This window comes from Vicia villosa, linkage group LG2 (genome assembly GCF_029867415.1).
Source record: "Vicia villosa cultivar HV-30 ecotype Madison, WI linkage group LG2, Vvil1.0, whole genome shotgun sequence".
Classification (NCBI taxonomy): Eukaryota; Viridiplantae; Streptophyta; class Magnoliopsida; order Fabales; family Fabaceae; genus Vicia; species Vicia villosa.
The window spans coordinates 8,749,439-8,772,605 of record NC_081181.1 but is presented as its reverse complement, the minus strand read 5'-3'; the positions used below and the strand labels follow the sequence as shown (position 1 = coordinate 8,772,605).

The 23,167-nt window shown below is 37.9% G+C and overlaps 1 long non-coding RNA gene across 1 annotated transcript; it reads right to left on the bottom strand.

Annotated features, from left to right (window-relative positions):
* Positions 1 to 18,799: 18,799 nt before the first annotated feature.
* On the bottom strand, positions 18,800 to 21,367 carry LOC131645825 (uncharacterized). The gene is made up of 3 exons (XR_009297205.1): positions 20,223 to 21,367; positions 19,635 to 19,775; positions 18,800 to 19,491 (listed from the first exon to the last, which is right to left on the bottom strand). It is a non-coding gene; the product is annotated as an uncharacterized LOC131645825 (long non-coding RNA).
* Positions 21,368 to 23,167: the final 1,800 nt, after the last annotated feature.

The following is a 23,167-nucleotide window of genomic DNA, read 5'->3' as shown; positions in this document are numbered from 1 at the left end:
GCATGAGTCGCCACCGACTTTTATTTTGTCCAATGTTAGGAAAGGTAAAAAGTACAGAAAAAGACCTTATTTGAAAGAAAACGGGCTCGGGGGGTAAGTTATGAAAAGGGAAGGTGTAAGCACCCTTTTCATCCGTAGTTATCTACGGGCTCTTAATTTACTTAGCTCATATGTTTGTTTTGTTTGTTTTGAGTTGAAAAGGGACATAAGGATTTTAGCATAAATGCGTAGCCTTAGTATTTGAAAGAGTTTTGAAAAGATGTTTTTTTAATCGAGCTAAACATATTAAGAGCACTATCCTATTTGACTGGTCTTTTTCTGTAAATTTTAAAGTTCCCAGGACTATCCATACTATATAGGAGTAGGTAGTCCTTGTTATGTTGGACGTACGGGTCATCGAAGGGTCATCGAGGTCGTTTGAAGGCGACAAGTAGAGGTACCTTTAGCACTGTTCGAAGGGACAATCATCGTTTCGTAGGCAACCATTCGAGGGACTAGATCATATCATCGTAGGCAACACCGTGGGTCATCGAGGGACTTATGATCTTTGCGATGATTTTTTAATCAAGGGACTTTTGCTAGCAGGTACCTCTACATTTCGAGGGACACGACCTTTAATCGAAGGCAACCAATAGGGGCGTACCCTAGGGGTGAGTGCGTGCGAGTGTGTTACATTCAGTTATTTATTTATCTTGAGTTAAGTTAGCTACGATTGTTTAATTATCTTGCCATACAATCCTAAGCATACATCTAGCAATTAAATATGTACAAAATAAAAAATGCGTAAAAGTAAACCTAAGCTATTACAGGGCTTCGGGGAGGGGATTACATATTTACCGAATGGGGATGATCCTAATAGAAATTATTACAACCCAAATGAAAATTATAAATGTACAAAAATTAAAATAAAGCTCGTAAGTGTCCATAATAATCCAAAAGTCCTCCCAATTTGTACCTCATAATCAAAATAAAATGTTAGTAACATAAAATAATCTATGAGAAAAACGGTAAAAATATGAACAATTATTAATCAAAAATTAAACCAAAAAAAAAAAAACTAAAATTAATACATGAAACAAAATATTTTTGATATATGATTTTTTTTATATTTTTGTTATAGTAGAAAATAAACAAATAAATAAATAAAAACAAAATAGAAATACTTAAGATAAAATAAATCAAATTTTATAATAATTAGAAGTTTCTTTTTATTTACATGAATAATAGATAAAAAAGCTAACAAAAAGATGCTTGGATATAATGCTGAGTTTCCGTTCCGCTACGTACCTCACAGTTCACACACGTAACTCTTAATGAATTCAAAACAACACACACCATTATAATCTAAGCCATATGTCACTTAATAAATTATTAAAATTGAGAATTTTATTGTTAATAAAAAATAGGAACTTTACTTTTAAAAAAAAAAAAGGGTTATTTGTAAATTTACAGTCAAAAGCAAAATCGGAAGAGCCAATAGGAGTAACCTGGGTCTCTTCCCATCAACGACGATCTTTCACAATCTCAATTGAACAAGATCAAAAAGAAACACAAACCAACATCATGAAATCAAAAAGAGACGACTCACAGTGATAACGGGGATTTCCATGCGGTGGTTCCAAACAAGCTTGTGGTGTCGGCGTTAACGGGTAAACCCGAAACATGGTGGTAGTCATCCGAGAGAAGCGAGTTCGACGGTGGTTGGTCGTGCTCGTGGTGGTGTGACATCGCGGAGATCAACAGAGTGATTGGTGTTGTTGTTAGATTCGCTCCTCCTTCTCTTCTATTTCCGATTTAGTCCGATCTGCAAAAAAAAAAAAAGAAGAAAAAAAAAAAAAGAAACAAAAACATTTATGTGAGTTGTATTGTTAGTTTGGTGTGAGGATTGTTTGGCTTATGGTGAAGAACAAAAGTTTATGGTGGTTGTTTAGATTGGTGATATGATATTGTTCATGATCCTTATGTGATAATGGTGGAAAAGATGAACCGATATTGGTGGAGTTGAGATTTTATATGAGTATGAAGGTTTTGATAGGTTCGATGATGAGGTTTTTTGTTGTTGTTGTATTAGAAAACGAGAGTTTCCACAAAAGACTTCAATTTGTGTGTTAGAAAGTGTATATGAGAAAATATGTACAAGGGTTTTTTGGTAGGAGAAACGGCGGTTACTGTACGTGAAGAGGTGATAGTGAATGTTGTTAGTCTTTGTAAACGATGAATGTAAAAGTGTTTAGGTTAGGATTGGTGCGGCTACCGTCTGAGAATAGGGTTGGAACTGTTTTATTTATAATGAAGAAGATTAGGTTAAATTATAAAAGGCAAATGATTAAAACAAATATTAGAATTTATGATGAATTTAACATTAAAAATATTTGTTTTGATTTTTTCTATATATGTAGATAAAATCAAATCAAACACTTTAGTGTTAATTGATTTGTATCAAAAACTACTATTTTTCCTTTTTATGATTTTTTTTTATATTTTCTATAATATTTTTTTCTACTATGGAAAAAGTGAAAAATAATATTTTTTAAAATACCTAATTAATAAAATACAAAAATTAATTTAAAATAATAAAAAAAATACAATTTTGTGATTTTTGAAAATAATTTAAAACAGAAATAAAATTAGTAACAAATAAAAGGGAAAAAGGTCAAAAGTGGAATTCGAACCCGGGACCTTGTACCTGCAAAACTTACTTCCTTAACAATTGTGCTATATTACTTATTCGAAATAAAAAGCCAATTGAAAGTATATTAAGCATCGGTAAGCATTTTGCTATTTATTAAAATATAATAATTAAGAGTAAACTATTATATTTTAAAATAGACTTTTAATCGAATATTTATAAAATTCAGAATGTCAATGTAAATGAACCCGATATTTTATAAAAATCCAATTTTTGAAATAGTTTTAAATTTCTGAAAAGTGTGGGCAAATTTTGGGGTATGACAGCTGCCCCTGTTCAATCTTCTTAAACCTGAGGATGTAGATTGGCTTGTATGCCTATCGGAATCTGAAGGTGGAAGAGGATTGAACACTAGAATACCCAAAAATTTGCCCTTGTTGATGGAGGGACTTTTGTATGAGATGGGCTTAAAGATGCCATCCGGAGGTTGACAGAGAACTGTCTGAGATGGGCTTAGAGATGCCACCTAACTGAGATGCTTGTCAGCAACCTGGGGGGTCATGCTTCCCATGGCACGTATATGATAGATCTTTAGAATGTTTGGGGTTCAAGCTTCCAAACGTATATCTGGAATAGAGATTCATAGATGTTTGGGGTTCGAGCTTCCGAAACATCTACCATAGAATTCAGATCAATCGGGGTTCAGGCTTTCAAAACATATCTGCCGTAGATTTCAGAACATCCGGGGTTCAGGCTTCCGAAACGTTTCCGTTGTAGAATTCAGATTATCCAGGGTTCAAACTTCCGGAACATATCTGTTGTAAAATTCAGATCATTCGGGGTTCAAGCTTCCGAAACATATCTGCCGTAGATTTTTCAGAACATCCGGGGTTCATGCTTCCGGAACATATCTGTTGTAGAATTCAGATCATTCGGGGTTCAAGCTTCCGAAACATATCTGCCGTAGATTTCAGAACATCCGGGGTTCATGCTTCCGGAACGTTTCTGTCGTAGATTTCAGATTATCCGGGGTTCAAGCTTCCGGACCATATCTACTGTAGAATTCAGATCATTCGGGGTTCAAGCTTCCGGAACATATCTGTTGTAGAATTCAGATCATTCGGGGTTCAAGCTTCCGAAACATATCTGCCGTAGATTTCAGAACATCCGGGGTTCATGCTTCCGGAACGTTTCTGTCGTAGATTTCAGATTATCCGGGGTTCAAGCTTCCGGACCATATCTATTGTAGAATTCAGATCATTCGGGGTTCAAGCTTCCGAAACATATATGCCGTAGATTTCAAAACATCCGGGGTTCATGCTTCCGGAACGTTTCTGTCGTAGATTTCAGATTATCCGGGGTTCAAGCTTCCGGACCATATCTATTGTAGAATTCAGATCATTCGGGGTTCAAGCTTCCGAAACATATCTGCCGTAGATTTCAAAACATCCGGGGTTCATGCTTCCGGAACGTTTCTGTCGTAGAGTTCAGATTATCCGGGGTTCAAGCTTCCGGAACATATCTGTTGTAGAATTCAGATCATTCAGGGTTCAAGCTTCCGAAACATATCTGCCGTAGATTTCAGAACATCCGGGGTTCATGCTTCCGGAACGTTTCTGTCGTAGATTTCAGATTATCCGGGGTTCAAGCTTCCGGAACATATCTGTTGTAGAATTCAGATCATTCGGGGTTCAAGCTTCCGAAACATATCTGCCGTAGATTTCAGAACATCCGGGGTTCATGCTTCCGGAACGTTTCTGTCGTAGAATTCAGATTATCCGGGGTTCAAGCTTCCGGAGCATATCTGTTGAGAATCTGGGGTTCAAGCTTCCAGACTGTATATTTGATAGAAATTGGTTTTGTAAATGATATTTTCATGACCGGTTGGTCGACCTGAAAGGAAAAGTTAGCTTTTGTGCAATGTCATGATGCATGTAATGTATTGTATGTTTTTTGAAATGAATGAGAGTGTTATGCATATGCCATGAGGTGTATGATGTATGAATGCAAAATATTGTTAATGATGACAGTAAATTGTAGCCGTGTTTGGCGGGGAAAATAAATCCCTGATTGTTCAGCGCCTTTGAGAGATTATTTGAATCTCGACTTGACTGCCCCAGATGAATTGGACAATAACATGTCATGCCCCTTGTACATATTGGTTTTTTAACCAAATGAGTCATTCGTAGGAAATATTTCTGCTTTTGACGTGCTTTTGAAGCGACTCTGTCTGTCTGGAGGACTTCCTGAGATTTGTGCTGTTATAAGCAACTTGCCCCAATATCATGAGTTAAGGAACAATGCCCCTGATTGATCTGGGTCGGAGGTAGTTTCAACTATGCTTGGGTGAATTCTCCTAATTGTTCAGCAGTTTTGAGAGATCCCTTGAATCTTGACCTCATTGCCCCAGATTGACTGAACTATTACTCAACGGAGTATCCAACTGCTTTTGTGCCCCTGAGAGTGATCAGAATTTGAGATATTCTCGCTCGAACTCAACGGAGTTCTGAAGACAACTTGTCCCTTGAAAGGATTAAAATTTTCATCTGCAGTTCATGATGGAAGCTTTCCTGGTGTCAAGTACTTGTTCATATGCAAAGAATGTTTAGTATGAGGAATATAATTCTAATGCAAAGTTCATGTTTGTCTTGAAGTTTAAAAAAGAAATTTTTGAAAGGATGTCAAAACATCGATTATTTTATGAAAGGTGATGTGATACCAACTCAAACATTTTTAGCAAAACTCCTAGGAGTCAGTTTACCGTATTCTCGTTTACAGTATGCTTTCGAATTAACCCTGCTTCAATTAGGACTTTTGAGGGTTGTAACGTGGCCAGATTCATGGGTTTAGAAAAAAAAGATTTTTAGGCTCAAAATTTTATTGCTGCCCACCCCCTTCGTGATTTTCTCCAACCTAAGTTCAGTTAACTCGATGCAAGTATTCATCCTTCAAGAGGAGTTTGAGACGATTGAGGAATCAATTAGGTATTTGGACATGGCAGTCACTTTACCTTTCATATTTTGTGTCTGATCACACGACTTGTTCTTTGAATTTATAGTCACACGACTTTGCCCTTTTGTTGAGGATTTCTTTTTTGTTTCCCTAACTTTTGCCTGGACAAATTCTTTTTATTTTGATGTCCAGCGGGATGCCCTAATTTTTGCCTAAGTCGCTGGTTTTCAAGTTCGTTGACTTAGCGGGCTTTCTTTTCTCTCTTTCTTTTCGATTCATTTTTCTCTTTTTTTTTTTTTGAACAAGTCGTACGAGACGTCTTCAATTTATTATCATTGGAAAGATTGTGACTGCCTCATTTCTTGGTTGACGAGGGATAGTCGTTGTTGTTCCGTCATATTTAGACCTCCTATTGTGCGAGAGATGACCATTGCGGTCTCGACCTTTTCTCAACCTTTTGAAGGATAACCATTTTTGTTTCCTTAGGTGCGAGCTCCTCCTGAATTTTGAACACCCAATCAGATTAACTGAACACTACCCTGCCCCTAGGTTAAATGTGAGGGTTTTTTCGTATAGAAAAGAAACTCCTACTTCAAGGCTCAAAAGGGGTTGGCAAGGGATTAACTTCCTTATATCTCCAGTGTTTGGGAATTTGAAACAATGCCTGTACATCATCAACAGGGTTTTACTCGAAAGCACACCATTTGAGATTATTGGTATTATGTGTTCGTCATTCTCCCTTCAGAGTCATCATGCTTTATCATTGAGAGTTTGGTATCACAAGCAAATAAGAACATATTAGAGCGAAAGCGAATGAATTTTTTCAAGACAAACATATTCAATGCATCATTATTATAATTCCAAAACAAACAAGTATGACATATAAGCAGTATTGAATCAAAACAAGAAAGACTACGCATAAACATGCATGATGATGTAGAGATTGTCAAAGTTGAGGAGATTTTCTCCGTATGGACTTATTGCTTCATAAGATCCATTGAGTCGAAGGAGAACTTCAAATTTGGCTTCCAGGTACAAATGATGATAACCTTTGTGTCGATCAGGCTTTGAACCTTGTCTCGGAGTGGCTGACGATCATAAATCGAATGGTCAAGTGCCATGAGTTGTAAGTTTCCAGCTTTAGGGATTTGCGGACGAAGATGAGAAACTTTGTTCTTTAGGGACCTGTTATGCAATGATATGCATGTAAATGCTTCAATGATATGCATGTAAATGCTTATGCAATGTTTTCAAGGATCTTTATGGAATTTATTCTGCAACATTGAAATGTAGTTGTAGCTTTGTTGAAGATCTTCGACTTCCATCTTTGGACGTCCTTCTTTAAGAATCAAGCTCACCATATCCAGTGGGTCATAGCCTCTGATTCGGGATACCTCTGAATTTGAAGGTACATGGCTAGAGGAAAATAAATCCTCTTGCCCCTTGATAGGTATGGTGCCTATAAACTGAAGACATATGGCTAGAGGAAAATAAATCCTTTTGCCCCCTTGTTAGGAATCTGGCTCTTGAGGATGGCACCTGGAATTGCGCGCCCTAAATACTTGAGATCCTTGAAAAAGGCTAGTTAGGTAAAGAGTTCAAGTTGTTAGCGTACACAAAAATCCTGCAAGGAAACCAAGCGGTTAGGGTATAAGCAAATCCTGCGAGGAAACCAAACGGTTAGTGTATAAACAAATCCTGCAAGGAAACCAAACAGTTAGATAATGAATACAAACAAGTCACACAAGTAGCCTTAGGTTTAAAGGCTTGCATGAAGTTCAAAGGTAAGTACCCTCCCCACTGAAGTTTAGTTGGTTCAACCTGTCCTAGATAAAGATCGGGTTCTAGGGTGCTCATATCCCTGATCTTTCTCGTGGGCATTGTCTCAACATAGCACTCAATCGGCCAGCCAAAAGCATCCCTTAAGTCCAATCTCAATGAGTGTAGCATCGAGTATCAACCGGCTTCAGTCAGGAATCCAAAGCCAGCCATCTCACTACTTCCTATAGGCCAAAGTCAAGTTCACTAAGGTTCTAAGGGCGAATTAGTGCTTAATGACACCACGCGGTAGCCAAATGTCTCCTCGATCAGATTCAAGGGCCATCAGGACAAACCAAAGCGTCGCACTAACGGTAGCCACCAGTTCAACCATAACGATACATGTCGTACAGTTTCCCTGGTCTCATGCCACATACTTAAGGTACACTAGATCCGGGTGTAGGACCTTTCACACAATAACAAACCCAAGCAATTCCCTTAAAAATAAAGCATACAAACAAACAATTAAAAACATTTATAATGAACTAGGCCCTAAGGTAAACCCCTCTTAAAGATTCCCCAGCAGAGTCGCCAGTTCTGTAACTCGGTGAACTGACTTTTATTTTTAATATGCAACAATGTTGCGGTGAGCATGAGTCGCCACCGACTTTTATTTTGTCCAATGTTAGGAAAGGTAAAAAGTACAGAAAAAGACCTTATTTGAAAGAAAACGGGCTCGGGGGGTAAGTTATGAAAAGGGAAGGTGTAAGCACCCTTTTCATCCGTAGTTGTCTACGGGCTCTTAATTTACTTAGCTCATATGTTTGTTTTGTTTGTTTTGAGTTGAAAAGGGACATAAGGATTTTAGCATAAATGCGTAGCCTTAGTATTTGAAAGAGTTTTGAAAAGATGTTTTTTTAATCGAGCTAAACATATTAAGAGCACTATCCTATTTGACTGGTCTTTTTCTGTAAATTTTAAAGTTCCCAGGACTATCCATACTATATAGGAGTAGGTAGTCCTTGTTATGTTGGACGTACGAGTCATCGAAGGGTCATCGAGGTCGTTTGAAGGCGACAAGTAGAGGTACCTTTAGTACTGTTCGAAGGGACAATCATCGTTTCGTAGGCAACCATTCGAGGGACTAGATCATATCATCGTAGGCAACACCGTGGGTCATCGAGGGACTTATGATCTTTGCGATGATTTTTTAATCAAGGGACTTTTGCTAGCAGGTACCTCTACATTTCGAGGGACACGACCTTTAATCGAAGGCAACCAATAGGGGCGTACCCTAGGGGTGAGTGCGTGCGAGTGTGTTACATTCAGTTATTTATTTATCTTGAGTTAAGTTAGCTACGATTGTTTAATTATCTTGCCATACAATCCTAAGCATACATCTAGCAATTAAATATGTACAAAATAAAAAATGCGTAAAAGTAAACCTAAGCTATTACAGGGCTTCGGGGAGGGGATTACATATTTACCGAATGGGGATGATCCTAATAGAAATTATTACAACCCAAATGAAAATTATAAATGTACAAAAATTAAAATAAAGCTCGTAAGTGTCCATAATAATCCAAAAGTCCTCCCAATTTGTACCTCATAATCAAAATAAAATGTTAGTAACATAAAATAATCTATGAGAAAAACGGTAAAAATATGAACAATTATTAATCAAAAATTAAACCAAAAAAAAAAAAACTAAAATTAATACATGAAACAAAATATTTTTTATATATGATTTTTTTTATATTTTTGTTATAGTAGAAAATAAACAAATAAATAAATAAAAACAAAATAGAAATACTTAAGATAAAATAAATCAAATTTTATAATAATTAGAAGTTTCTTTTTATTTACATGAATAATAGATAAAAAAGCTAACAAAAAGATGCTTGGATATAATGCTGAGTTTCCGTTCCGCTACGTACCTCACAGTTCACACACGTAACTCTTAATGAATTCAAAACAACACACACCATTATAATCTAAGCCATATGTCACTTAATAAATTATTAAAATTGAGAATTTTATTGTTAATAAAAAATAGGAACTTTACTTTTAAAAAAAAAAAAGGGTTATTTGTAAATTTACAGTCAAAAGCAAAATCGGAAGAGCCAATAGGAGTAACCTGGGTCTCTTCCCATCAACGACGATCTTTCACAATCTCAATTGAACAAGATCAAAAAGAAACACAAACCAACATCATGAAATCAAAAAGAGACGACTCACAGTGATAACGGGGATTTCCATGCGGTGGTTCCAAACAAGCTTGTGGTGTCGGCGTTAACGGGTAAACCCGAAACATGGTGGTAGTCATCCGAGAGAAGCGAGTTCGACGGTGGTTGGTCGTGCTCGTGGTGGTGTGACATCGCGGAGATCAACAGAGTGATTGGTGTTGTTGTTAGATTCGCTCCTCCTTCTCTTCTATTTCCGATTTAGTCCGATCTGCAAAAAAAAAAAAAGAAAAAAAAAAAAAAAGAAACAAAAACATTTATGTGAGTTGTATTGTTAGTTTGGTGTGAGGATTGTTTGGCTTATGGTGAAGAACAAAAGTTTATGGTGGTTGTTTAGATTGGTGATATGATATTGTTCATGATCCTTATGTGATAATGGTGGAAAAGATGAACCGATATTGGTGGAGTTGAGATTTTATATGAGTATGAAGGTTTTGATAGGTTCGATGATGAGGTTTTTTGTTGTTGTTGTATTAGAAAACGAGAGTTTCCACAAAAGACTTCAATTTGTGTGTTAGAAAGTGTATATGAGAAAATATGTACAAGGGTTTTTTGGTAGGAGAAACGGCGGTTACTGTACGTGAAGAGGTGATAGTGAATGTTGTTAGTCTTTGTAAACGATGAATGTAAAAGTGTTTAGGTTAGGATTGGTGCGGCTACCGTCTGAGAATAGGGTTGGAACTGTTTTATTTATAATGAAGAAGATTAGGTTAAATTATAAAAGGCAAATGATTAAAACAAATATTAGAATTTATGATGAATTTAACATTAAAAATATTTGTTTTGATTTTTTCTATATATGTAGATAAAATCAAATCAAACACTTTAGTGTTAATTGATTTGTATCAAAAACTACTATTTTTCCTTTTTATGATTTTTTTTTATATTTTCTATAATATTTTTTTCTACTATGGAAAAAGTGAAAAATAATATTTTTTAAAATACCTAATTAATAAAATACAAAAATTAATTTAAAATAATAAAAAAAATACAATTTTGTGATTTTTGAAAATAATTTAAAACAGAAATAAAATTAGTAACAAATAAAAGGGAAAAAGGTCAAAAGTGGAATTCGAACCCGGGACCTTGTACCTGCAAAACTTACTTCCTTAACAATTGTGCTATATTACTTATTCGAAATAAAAAGCCAATTGAAAGTATATTAAGCATCGGTAAGCATTTTGCTATTTATTAAAATATAATAATTAAGAGTAAACTATTATATTTTAAAATAGACTTTTAATCGAATATTTATAAAATTCAGAATGTCAATGTAAATGAACCCGATATTTTATAAAAATCCAATTTTTGAAATAGTTTTAAATTTCTGAAAAGTGTGGGCAAATTTTGGGGTATGACAGGCGCGAACTTGGCTACGCGGCGCGAGCTATGCAGGTTTTAGGGGTTTTGTTTCTGTCTTCAGTACGCGGCGCGTACAGGGGTTCGCGGCGCGAACATTGTTGAAATTATGAGGGTTTGCTACTGCCAGAGGGTTCGCGGCGCGACCTAGTTGTTGCGCGGCGCGAACTGAAGCCTTTCTTAGCAAATTTTAGTTTATTAAGGTAAGTTGTTTCGATCGTAACTTTTGAACCGTAACTCTGTTTTAACCGCCGTTCGAAGCAGTAGTAGGCTAGGGGTGTGTACTTTCTAGTAGTGTAGATTTTGGGAACAAAGGAGAATTATTTAATCGAGAGTCGGGAATTTACTTGATTACTTGGATTGGTTTTCGTTTGGGACCATGAGGACGTCAAGCTTTTGGTATGATGCTTGTGTACTCTATAATTGTTGATTGAGTTCTATTGCAGGTGGATTGGTAATACCTTGTTATATGTGTTTATATCAAGAGGGTTGAATAACTTCTTTGCTATGAGAATAAATGTTAAGTGAGGAAACTAGGAATTGTTAGGTTATGTAGCTTAACAAAGAAACCTAGGATGAGACATTATATGGAACATACGTGTTGGAATCTTATGAGGAAAGGCTAACAGGCCTAGTGGTTTGCGGAAGCGATCACCATTGTTGATGTATTAATCGGAACCGTTGTATTTCTTTATTTCTTTATTTTTTTTCCTTTGAATGCTAACAGGCATTCTCCATGCAGAGAGGCACAGTAATCTTGGCAGGTTTGATTCCCGCTTTTGTGTACGAATGGAACCTACGGGTAGAGACTTGTGATGGTGTACGGGCCATGTGAAGTGACGATTCATGGGGAAAGGCTCATGAGTCCGAATCCATGTCGTATGTCAAGAATTTTCCAAAGGATCCATGACTCGTGCCACCTCCTAGACGTAGAAGGGGACGGGAATATGGGGATGCCTTGGTATTGGTTTCCGATTAGTAATCTTGTGTTGAGTTGTTGAACTCTAAGTATGATTCCATATAATGTTAGTGTGAGAACTCAAGGTCTAGTTCCTTATGACTTGAGACTTATAGGTTAGAACCTTGTAAAGCCGAGAGGATCCATAGGATAGGGAACTCACTGAGATTTTATATCTCACCCCATTATATATTGATTTCAGGTACTACAGGTTCCGCGAAGGGTAAGGAGAAAGCAATTGATCCCTTATTCCTTATGTTCTTTTGGTATGGCGAAGCTTCCGTTGTGGATTACATGTTGTGATCATTGTTGATCTAGTTCTTAGTATTTTATTTTGAACATCTTATATGTATTATGCCATTGTGTAGAAATTTTGTATTAGGGCATTAATATGTATAATGTGTTGACTAGGAACTTATCGGTATTTCAGTACCAAATACTTGGATTCATGTATATTTATATGATTTGATGCATGTAATTATATATGGGTGTTACAGTTGGTATCAGAGCAGGTCGTATCCTCGACCTAGCCATGAGATATTATAAGTATTTCTTTTGTCCAAGATGTGTTGTGTTCCCATGAGTTTTGTTGTGTTATGACTATGGTATTGAGCCTGATCAACTCAATCCCATTTTCATGACCTCCAGGAACATGGTGGACGGACGCAGGACTCGTGGTTGACCCCCACACAAGACCTCCACAAGTGAATCAACCGAATGGCGATATTTTCAGTGGCCCCTGTTCATGCAACAGATGCAACAGCAGCAGAAGCAGTTCATGCTGCAGATGATGCAAAAGATGAATGGCGGTCATAATGTTCCAGTGGTTGTGCCCGAAGCTGTAGGTGGGACTTATAGGATTTAATTCGCATGAATCCTCCGGAATTCCATGGCGGATTAGATCCTATTAAGGAACACGAGTGGGTGGCTGATGTGGAAGGGATCTTTGAGATCGTGCATTGTAGTGAAGTGGACAAGGTGGTGTTGCTTCTCATTCGCTAAAGGTCCAGCTATGAGATGATAAAAGAGTGCTTCTGCGTTGATGACTATTCAAGAAGTACATAAGGAGTGGGTTAATTTCAAGACCACTTTTATGGAGAAATATTTTTCCTAGTTCCCAGAGGACTAAAGAGGAATTGGAATTCCAACAGTTAAGGCAGGAGAATATGTCGCTGGCTACTTATACTGCGAAGTTTGGAAATTCTGGCTGCTTATTCCCGGCAGGCCGGGTATGCTCCTGATGAGAGTTAGAAGGTAGACCAGTTTCTGTTTGGTTTAAGGGCTGATTTTTCGCATAGTGTGTCCTAGAGGGAGTTCACTACCTATACGGGGTTGTTGTGATGATGTTATGTGGCTGAGACAAGTTTGAAGAAAGTTCAAGCTGAGGAAAATTTGAAGAAGAATCAGAATGAGAGTGGAAGGCCAAGCTAACAGTTTCGGCCTAGGTCACAAGTTTTCTAAGGGAAACAAGTGTAAGGTTCTCGGTTTAGTGCACCTCCGGTGTGTCGTGGTTGTGGTAAGAATCACCTTGGAAGGCGTAACCTTAAAAGGGGTGAAATGTTTTATTATTGACAGGAAAGGCATGTGGTGAGGAATGGACCTCAGAATAAGAATCAAATGTAAGGAAGAAGCACTGGTCGAGTGTATGCTATGGATGAGATGGTAGAGACACCGTTGGTGTGTGAGAATTGTGTGTTATCCGTGGGTGGTAGGAATTTCTAGATTGACCTTAATTGTTTACCACTTAAGAAAGTAGATGTTGTTTTGGAATGGATAGGTCTTCTGCTATTTTAGTATTCATTGGGTGTGAAGAGAAGTCTGTTCTGTTGGTTCTTACTAAGGAGACGGGTGACAAGTTAGAGGTTTCACAAATTGTTGTTTTTAGAGTTTTTCCTGATGTCCCTCCGGAAAGGGAAGTGGAATTCTCTATTGACCTGATACCGGGAACGGCTCCTATATCCTTTTCTCCGTATCGGATGGCACCATTTGAATTAAGAGAATTGAAGGGGCAATTGGAGGAACTGATGGCTAAACATTTTGTGCGACCTAGAGTCTCACCGTGGGAGCTCCAGTGTTGTTAGTAAAGAAGAAGGATGGTGGGATGAGACTATGTATTGATTACCGTCGGTTGAATAAGGCCACCATCAAGAACAAATACCCTTTGCCTAGGATAAACGACTTGTTAGATCAATTGAAAGGAGCCTGTGTGTTCTCGAAGATTGATTTGCGGTCAGGTTATCACCAAATCCGTGTGAAGAGCTCAGATGTGCCAAAGACTGCATTTAGAACCCGTTATGGTCATTATGAATTCTTGGAGATGCCTTTCGGTGTTACGAATGCTCCAGCTGTTTTCATGGATTATATGAATCGGATATTCCAGCCTTACTTAGATCAATTTGTGGTAGTCTTTATCGATGACATTCTTATTTATCCTCGCACTCCACAAGAGCACGAAGAACACCTGAGGATTGTTCTGTCGGTATTGCAAGAAAATCAATTGGTTGCTAAGTTAAGCAAGTGTGAGTTTTGGATGACGGAGGTAAGATTTCTTGGTCATGTTATATCTCAAGGAGGTGTGGCAGTGGACCCGACAAAAATCGAAGCGGTAATTAATTGGGAGAGACCAAGCAATGTCTCAGAAGTCCGAAGTTTCTTGGGCTTAGCCGGCTACTACAGAAGATTTATAAAAGGGTTTTCTCAATTGGCTTTACCAATGACTAGACTTACTCGGAAGGAGTGTCCTTATGATTGGGATTCGGGGTGTGAACAGAGTTTCATGGGTTTGAAGGAAAGATTGACGACTGCTCCTGTTTTGATCGTTCCTGACCCAAATAAGTCCTATGAAGTATTTTGCGATGCTTCCAAGAAAGGATTAGGAGGGGTTTTGATGCAGGATGGTCAGGTGGTAGCATACACATCTCGACAGTTAAAGGTTCACGAAGAGAATTATCCAACTCATGATTTAGAATTGGCTGCGGTTGTTTTTACCCTGAAGGTGTGGCGTCATTACTTGTATGGAGTTCATTTTGAAATGTTCAGCGACCACAAGAGCTTAAAGTACCTATTCGACCAGAAGGAGTTGAATATGCGTCAGAGGCGGTGGATGGAATACTTAAAGGATTATGATTTTGACTTGAAGTATCATCCAGGCAAAGCAAATAAAGTGGCGGATGCTTTGAGTCGGAAGGTGTTAAAGAGGGCCGAATTAATGATGTCAGAGTATGCATTATTGGAGAAATTTCGAGATCTCAACCTTCAATTTGTTTGGACCCAAAATGGAGTATTGATGGGAAACTTGAATGTTAATTCTACTTTGAGAAACGACATCCAACAAGCACAAGCGTCTGATACTAAGTTACAAGAGGTATTGGTTCAACCAGGTTTTACTCGAGCTACAGATGGGGTGATTATGTTTAATCAGAGGATTTGTGTTCCGGATGATGCGTTATTGAAAAGAAGGATTTTGGATGAAGCTCACAAGGGTGCTTTCACTATACATCCGGGTTCTTCAAAAATGTACCAAGATTTAAAAGGGGATTATTGGTGGTCCGGAATGAAAAGAGATGTCGCAGTGTACGTATCAGAGTGTGCGGTGTGCCAACAAGTAAAGATTGAACATCAAAGGCCAGGTGGATTGTTACAACCACTAGAGATTCCAATATGGAAGTGGGATAGTATTTCAATGGATTTTGCAGTTAGTTTGCCTCGTACTCAAGGTGGATATGATTCTATTTGGGTGATTGTAGATCGGTTGACGAAATCTGCACATTTCTTAGCCGTGAAGACTACTTACAAGGCAAGTCATCTTGCACGGTTGTTTGTCGCAGAGATTGTGAAGTTGCACGGTGTACCCTCTAGTATTGTGTCGGATAGAGATCCAAAGTCCACTTCAAGGTTTTGGAGAGCTTTTCAACAAGCGATGGGATCTAAATTATGTTTGAGCACGTCGAACCACCCTCAAACGGATGGTCAAACGGAACGAACGATACAAACCTTAGAAGATATGTTAGAGCGTGTGTGCTTGAAAGTGGAGGAGATTGGGGAGAGCTTTTGCCATTGATTGAATTTGCGTATAATAATAGTTATCACGCGAGTATTGGTATGACACCTTATGAAGTATTATATGGGAGGAAATGTAGAGCACCGCTGTGTTGGACGAGTATTGGTGATGATAGAATTTTGGGACCCAGAATTATTCAAGAAACCACGGACAAGATTAGAACGATTCGTGATAAGGTTAAACGAGCACAAGATCGTCAGGAGAGTTATGCGGTAACCGTAAAAGGCCTTTGGAGTTTATGGAAGGTGACCATGTATTTTTGAAGGTTACTCCGAGGTTGAGATTGAAAGGACCGTTTAAGTCGAGGAAATTAAGTCCGAGATACGTGGGACCGTATGAGATATTAGAAAGGATTGGTGAAGTAGCTTACCGTTTAGCCTTACCACCTTCTCTATTAGAAATGCATGATGTTTTTTTTTTCACGTGTCTCAACTACGGAAGTTTATTCCCGATCCTCTTCAACCAGTGTTACCAGATGCAATAGAGATGGAATCAGATTTGACTTTTGAACCCTTACCGAGCCGCATAGTAGGAGGAGAGACTAAAGGGTTGAGGAACAAGGAAATCTCTCTTGTTAAGGTTCAGTGGAATGTAACACATCCGGGTGATGCTACTTGGGGACTTGGATTGGTAATGCGGGATGCTTACCCTCACCTTTTTAGGTAATTCTTAAATTCGAGGACGAATTTCTATTTAAGGGGGGGAGGATGTAATACCCCGTATTTAATAAATGCTCTAATGTTATTAGCTGACACTGAGGTTTCATTAATTGGTACATTAGAGATACTTTTGGACACTTAAGTTATAAGTGCTAACTTAAGGTTAAGTTGCTTATATTCTTTCCTTTCTATTTCTTTCCTCACAATTGCAACAACACAAGAGTTAGAGAGAAGAAGTAGAGAGAAGGAAGAGCAAGAGGAGAAAGAGGAGAAAAGCTTGGATCTTCACCATTTCTCCGCCGAATCAACTCATCTTCGTCATCAACGACTCTTAATCGAGGTGGGTTCTAGTTAGAAACTTATAGCTTTTGATTTATGGATGAAAATCATAAGTTTTGCATTTGTGGTTTTCTATAGAAAAACCTAGGTTTTGAATCAAACCATGAATGTTCATGATTGAGTGTTGTATATTCCAAGTGTACCATGTATAAGTTGTTTCTATGCTTTAGTATGATTCTGGAACAGGTTTAAGTATGGAGATGGTTGGATTAAACCATGGGAAAAGCAAGAAAACAGATCTGGAAATTCTGATTTCCGCGCGCTTCGCGGCGCGAACGGGGCTACGCGGCGCGAGCTATGCAGGTTTTAGGGGTTTTGTTTCTGTCTTCAGTACGCGGCGCGTACAGGGGTTCGCGGCGCGAACATTGTTGAAATTATGAGGGTTTGCTACTGCCAGAGGGTTCGCGGCGCGACCTAGTTGTTGCGCGGCGCGAACTGAAGCCTTTCTTAGCAAATTTTAGTTTATTAAGGTAAGTTGTTTCGATCGTAACTTTTGAACCGTAACTCTGTTTTAACCGCCGTTCGAAGCAGTAGTAGGCTAGGGGTGTGTACTTTCTAGTAGTGTAGATTTTGGGAACAAAGGAGAATTATTTAATCGAGAGTCGGGAATTTACTTGATTACTTGGATTGGTTTTCGTTTGGGACCATGAGGACGTCAAGCTTTTGGTATGATGCTTGTGTACTCTATAATTGTTGATTGAGTTCTATTGCAGGTGGATTGGTAATACCTTGTTATATGTGTTTATATCAAGAGGGTTGAATAACTTCTTTGCTATGAGAATAAATGTTAAGTGAGGAAACTAGGAATTGTTAGGTTATGTAGCTTAACAAAGAAACCTAGGATGAGACATTATATGGAACATACGTGTTGGAATCTTATGAGGAAAGGCTAACAGGCCTAGTGGTTTGCGGAAGCGATCACCATTGTTGATGTATTAATCGGAACCGTTGTATTTCTTTATTTCTTTATTTTTTTTCCTTTGAATGCTAACAGGCATTCTCCGTGCAGAGAGGCACAGTAATCTTGGCAGGTTTGATTCCCGCTTTTGTGTACGAATGGAACCTACGGGTAGAGACTTGTGATGGTGTACGGGCCATGTGAAGTGACGATTCATGGGGAAAGGCTCATGAGTCCGAATCCATGTCGTATGTCAAGATTTTTCCAAAGGATCCATGACTCGTGCCACCTCCTAGACGTAGAAGTGGACGGGAATATGGGGATGCCTTGGTATTGGTTTCCGATTAGTAATCTTGTGTTGAGTTGTTGAACTCTAAGTATGATTCCATATAATGTTAGTGTGAGAACTCAAGGTCTAGTTCTTTATGACTTGAGACTTATAGGTTAGAACCTTGTAAAGCCGAGAGGATCCATAGGATAGGGAACTCACTGAGATTTTATATCTCACCCCATTATATATTGATTTCAGGTACTACAGGTTCCGCGAAGGGTAAGGAGAAAGCAATTGATCCCTTATTCCTTATGTTCTTTTGGTATGGCGAAGCTTCCGTTGTGGATTACATTTTGTGATCATTGTTGATCTAGTTCTTAGTATTTTATTTTGAACATCTTATATGTATTATGCCATTGTGTAGAAATTTTGTATTAGGGCATTAATATGTATAATGTGTTGACTAGGAACTTATCGGTATTTCAGTACCAAATACTTGGATTCATGTATATTTATATGATTTGATGCATGTAATTATATATGGGTGTTACAAGGTCATTATACCATATTCTATAAGTAAAAGAGCACGAAATGAAAGATAAGATGCAAGCTGTTGCACCCCAAAATTTGCCCATCTAATTTGACTTCTACTTGGCTTATGACTTTGGATTCATTTGCATAAATTCTTATCTTTCATTTATTTTAGGGTAAAATCATTCATTCATCTGCATCATGTGCGGCATTATTAGGTCAATGGTTGGCTTACATATATTGGATTCTTATAAGTTCACCTGATCAAATATTGCTCCGTATGTTGCAAGCTATCTTGGTTCCAGTGTCCTCAAGGAAAGAAGCTTTAGAAGAAATGCATGTTGGAAAAAGAGTGAAATTGAAAATAAGCATGAGTTGACTTTTGGTCAACCGAGTCAACCATGGAGGGCTGAGTTTTGTTGACCGAGTCACATTGACCTATTCTTAGTACTTGGCTACAACCGTGTTTTGGAAGTATTTTATTCAACAAAAAAGGGAAATCACTCATTGTTTATATTTGAAATACAAAAGTCAAATTCAAGTACAATCACATACTACAAGGAATTCAATTACAGAACTGTCACAAAAGGGAACATGAAGCTACAAGAAAATCCATGTTGATTGAAAGTCAAACAAATTTTCTAAAAAGCCTACTGTTTCTAAGTCTCCAGCTTCACCACCTCCCATCACTCTTGCTCCTCAAGTCAAGTTCAACTTCGCTTCGTAACCGTAAATCTGCCGGTTCCAACCCGTTTCAATAAACCAGTTCAAGATAGTTTGCAAACCCATTCCACAAAAGTCAGCTCCTACAAAGACTTGCTGCTACTTGCTCACCTGCATAAAACCAAACAAAATAAGACCAGTCCCTAGGAAATAAAATACCACATCAGTTATATAACCCAAAACAGAATTCAAAACCTCCAATTACTAACTACCACCTATACTAACAGTTTCCAACTAAATTAGCCACTAGTTACCTTGCAGCCACTTTGAACCAACAGAATTGTGACTGAACCTATTTAACCAACAGTGCCTTCATAGCCCTACATCTATCCTCAAACACATATTAGTTCATTACAGGCTAAAACCCACAGCCACTCTCTTCAGTTGTTAATAACCTGCAAGGATTCATAGGCAGCCATAAGTTAAACCACTCAAAACCAGATATACACATCCATTCATTTAATATCAATTCTATACAAACTCTAAACCATAACCATACCATCCAGACAAAAATTCGTAACATAACACATCAAAACCATACATACATCAAGCCTTTTCCATACAAAAATACATTCATGGCAGCCCTGCATCATGTCAAGAAAAAGAACCATTTCATAACCTAACTCCTCTAACTGCCTTAACCAATTATAACTAACAAGTTCTCTAACCAACTTCCCTAACTGCCAGCTAACCGTTTCTAACCAATTCTTCAGTTTGTTTAATAGAAATACTAACCATTGCTTTTAACCTCTCCTAACAGTTGTAACAGAACCTAATCATCTCATAACAGAAAAACAGAAATATAACCACCTAACAAACTGATAACAGAAAATGCAACTAACCTCTCTACCAGGTTCAATCTTCTCCATCTATTGTATAACAAACTTCTTCAATCAAAGGCTGAGATGCATCCACAACCAACTCTCCAACCTCCTTCAACTTCTATAAAATCAGAATCCTCACCAATTCAGGGGCTCCTCCACGAATTCTTCAGCCTTCCACTCTCTCCACCATCTTCCACAATTCACTTCACCATTCTTTCATCTTCTCCACCATTTTTTCACAATTTCTTCAATCTTCACTTCATTCTTCACCATTCTCCATCTTCATTCTCTCGATTCATTCACCACTTCGACCATTTTCCATAATTCATCACACTTCATCTCTTTCTCCCATCCATTCATTCTCCTCCAGAACCATTTCATCATCTTCCTCTCTTCATCTTCCTCATTCCCTCCATTTTCCATCTTCAATCTTCACTTCTCTTCATTCTCACCTTCAACTTCCATTCCTTATTCTTCACTTCTTCATCCCACAACCTCCATCACTCTGCATCATTCTTCATCCTTCCGGATTCGTCATTCTTCACCACTTTCACTCATCATCAAGCTCTCACCAATCCCTTCTTCATCATTCTCCAATTCACTCTCTGCAACTTTCACTCCGCACCTCCACTTCCATCAACAAAAACCTTCAACCTTCTCTACCTGAACTCATCTTCTTCATTACCTTCATCTTCATAACACTTCAACCAGCCTGCAACTATCAACAATACAACAACACAAAAAGCAAGAAAAAAAGAAGACTCAGACCAGAGATGAGTTCGAGGCGGAAAGAGAGGCGGACCGAACGGAGTTCGTAATCGGAGAGTTTGGGAGCGAGGTCGAGTGAAAACAGAGATCAAGAGAGTGAGGCGGAGTGAACCATCAAGTTCGCCGGAGAGAACTTGCGACATCACCACCGCAATTTCGTCGGAAGATTTAAATCGCCGCCGTCACGATTCCAAGTTGAAGAAGAAAGAAATGAGTTTGAGATCGGGACGGAAGAGATTGTAGCATAAACTTGAGCTCGGAGAAGAAGATTGAAAGAACCGGAGAAGTCATCCGCCGACGCCGTTTGTTCGTCGAGAGAGAAAGAGGGGAAGAAGAATTTCAATCGCCACACAAGGTAACCCTAGATTCCCAATTTCTTTTTATTGATTTCTCTTTTACTTTAATGTTTTTCATTTTTATTGATTATTGCGGATTGTTTGAAAATGATAATAAAACTATATGGATCAAACAAAACAAATCACTACGGGCCTGATTTCGCTCTACACCCTCCTAAGGCCCGGTGCTGCACGTTTTTTTTTGCTAAGAAAATGTGGAACAATAACGCTTCTCTGGGCCTAAAACGAAATTCCTTGATACACCCCCTTTGGCCCACTATCTCTTCTTGATAATCAAAAATCTGTGAACAAAAACAATCATGAGCCAGACTCAGTGGGCTCAGCGCCCTTACTCCTTACACCCTGCAATTCAGGATTGCACCCCCATATTTCATTATTTTTATTTTTTATTAATTGATTCTTTTTAGATTTTAATTGGTTTTTTTGTCACTTCCTTTGATAATAAAAATGCTGACTTTTCCATAATTTTTAGACCTTTAATCCAATTTTTGACATATAAAAATAATCATAAAAAATATTAGTTTTTGGGCTATTTTGTTTTAGTCTTTTACTTGACTTGTAATTCAACTTCTCCCATAAAAATCAATATAAAAAATAGTAGTATTTTTAATTCATTTTGTACTATGTTTTGACTTGCTACTTCATACTTGTGTATAATTTTGTACCATTGTATCCTTACTCAATTTTGCTCATGTATCTTACTTATGACCTATAATTGTGGCTTTATTTTCCATGTTTCTTTAATCCTAACCTTAGGTAGAAACCATGATAACATTAGGTAGAAATTCCCTTCATACTTAGGCTAGTTTCTTTTCCTTTTCAACCTTAAAACATCTAACAAATACTTGAATCAAATCCCATAAAAAATACAAAGAAAGCACTTAAAAAACATTAATAAAAAAGTGAAAATCATTAAAAAGGGAATGGAAGCTTGAATCTCCCTTGCTTTAGGGAATCATTCGAGTGCTTGGATCTCCCTTGCTTTAGGGAACCATTCGAGCGTAAGTTCCCAATTTCTAAAAAACACAAACCAAAGAGCAACTCGAGTCTCCCTTGCTTTAGGGTTCCACTCGAAACGTTCAAAATCTCTTCTTCATCTTGCCTCCGAGGCATTCTTTAATCGGACACGTTATTTCCGCTCCATTCCCAGCTTAAGACTCCAGAGGTCGAGCAGCGGAGTGCGAATGTAACTTCGTCCACTAAAAAACACAAAAACAAACAAAAACTAAAGAGCCGAACTACGGCGCTCTGATTCCTGAAAAGGATACGTAGGCATCAAGTCGCGGGGCTTGAACGAGCACAATTATTTATAATCCTTATTTTCCCCGTGTTTCTTTTTCATTCATTTGCATATATTCCCTTAGCATTAAACTATAGATTTATACACCCTTTAGATAGCAACAAACATAGGTGGATACCATCGAGTACGATGGGCGTGAGGGGTGCTAGCACCTTCCCCTCGCGTAACCGACTTCCGTACCCTATCTCTGGTCGAAAGACCTCGTTCTTATTCGTTTTAGGTTTGCTGACGTTCCTTTCCTTTTAGGATAGATATGTTAGTGGCGACTCTGTTGTTCATTTTTCGCGAGCGTGCGACACAAGCATTTCGAAAAACATTGATTGATATAACTTGGTTTTCAAAAATAACTTAATTTACATATTATAAGTATCTATGTCAATTTTAGTGAAACAAATAATCTACATAGAATATAATAAACTCCACCTAATCTTTTGGCTCTTAGAATATTAATCAAAAACACCAATATCATACAAAAGCAATTATCAACAAAACAACATCATACAACACAACCAAATATTATAAAATGTTTTTAGGAGACA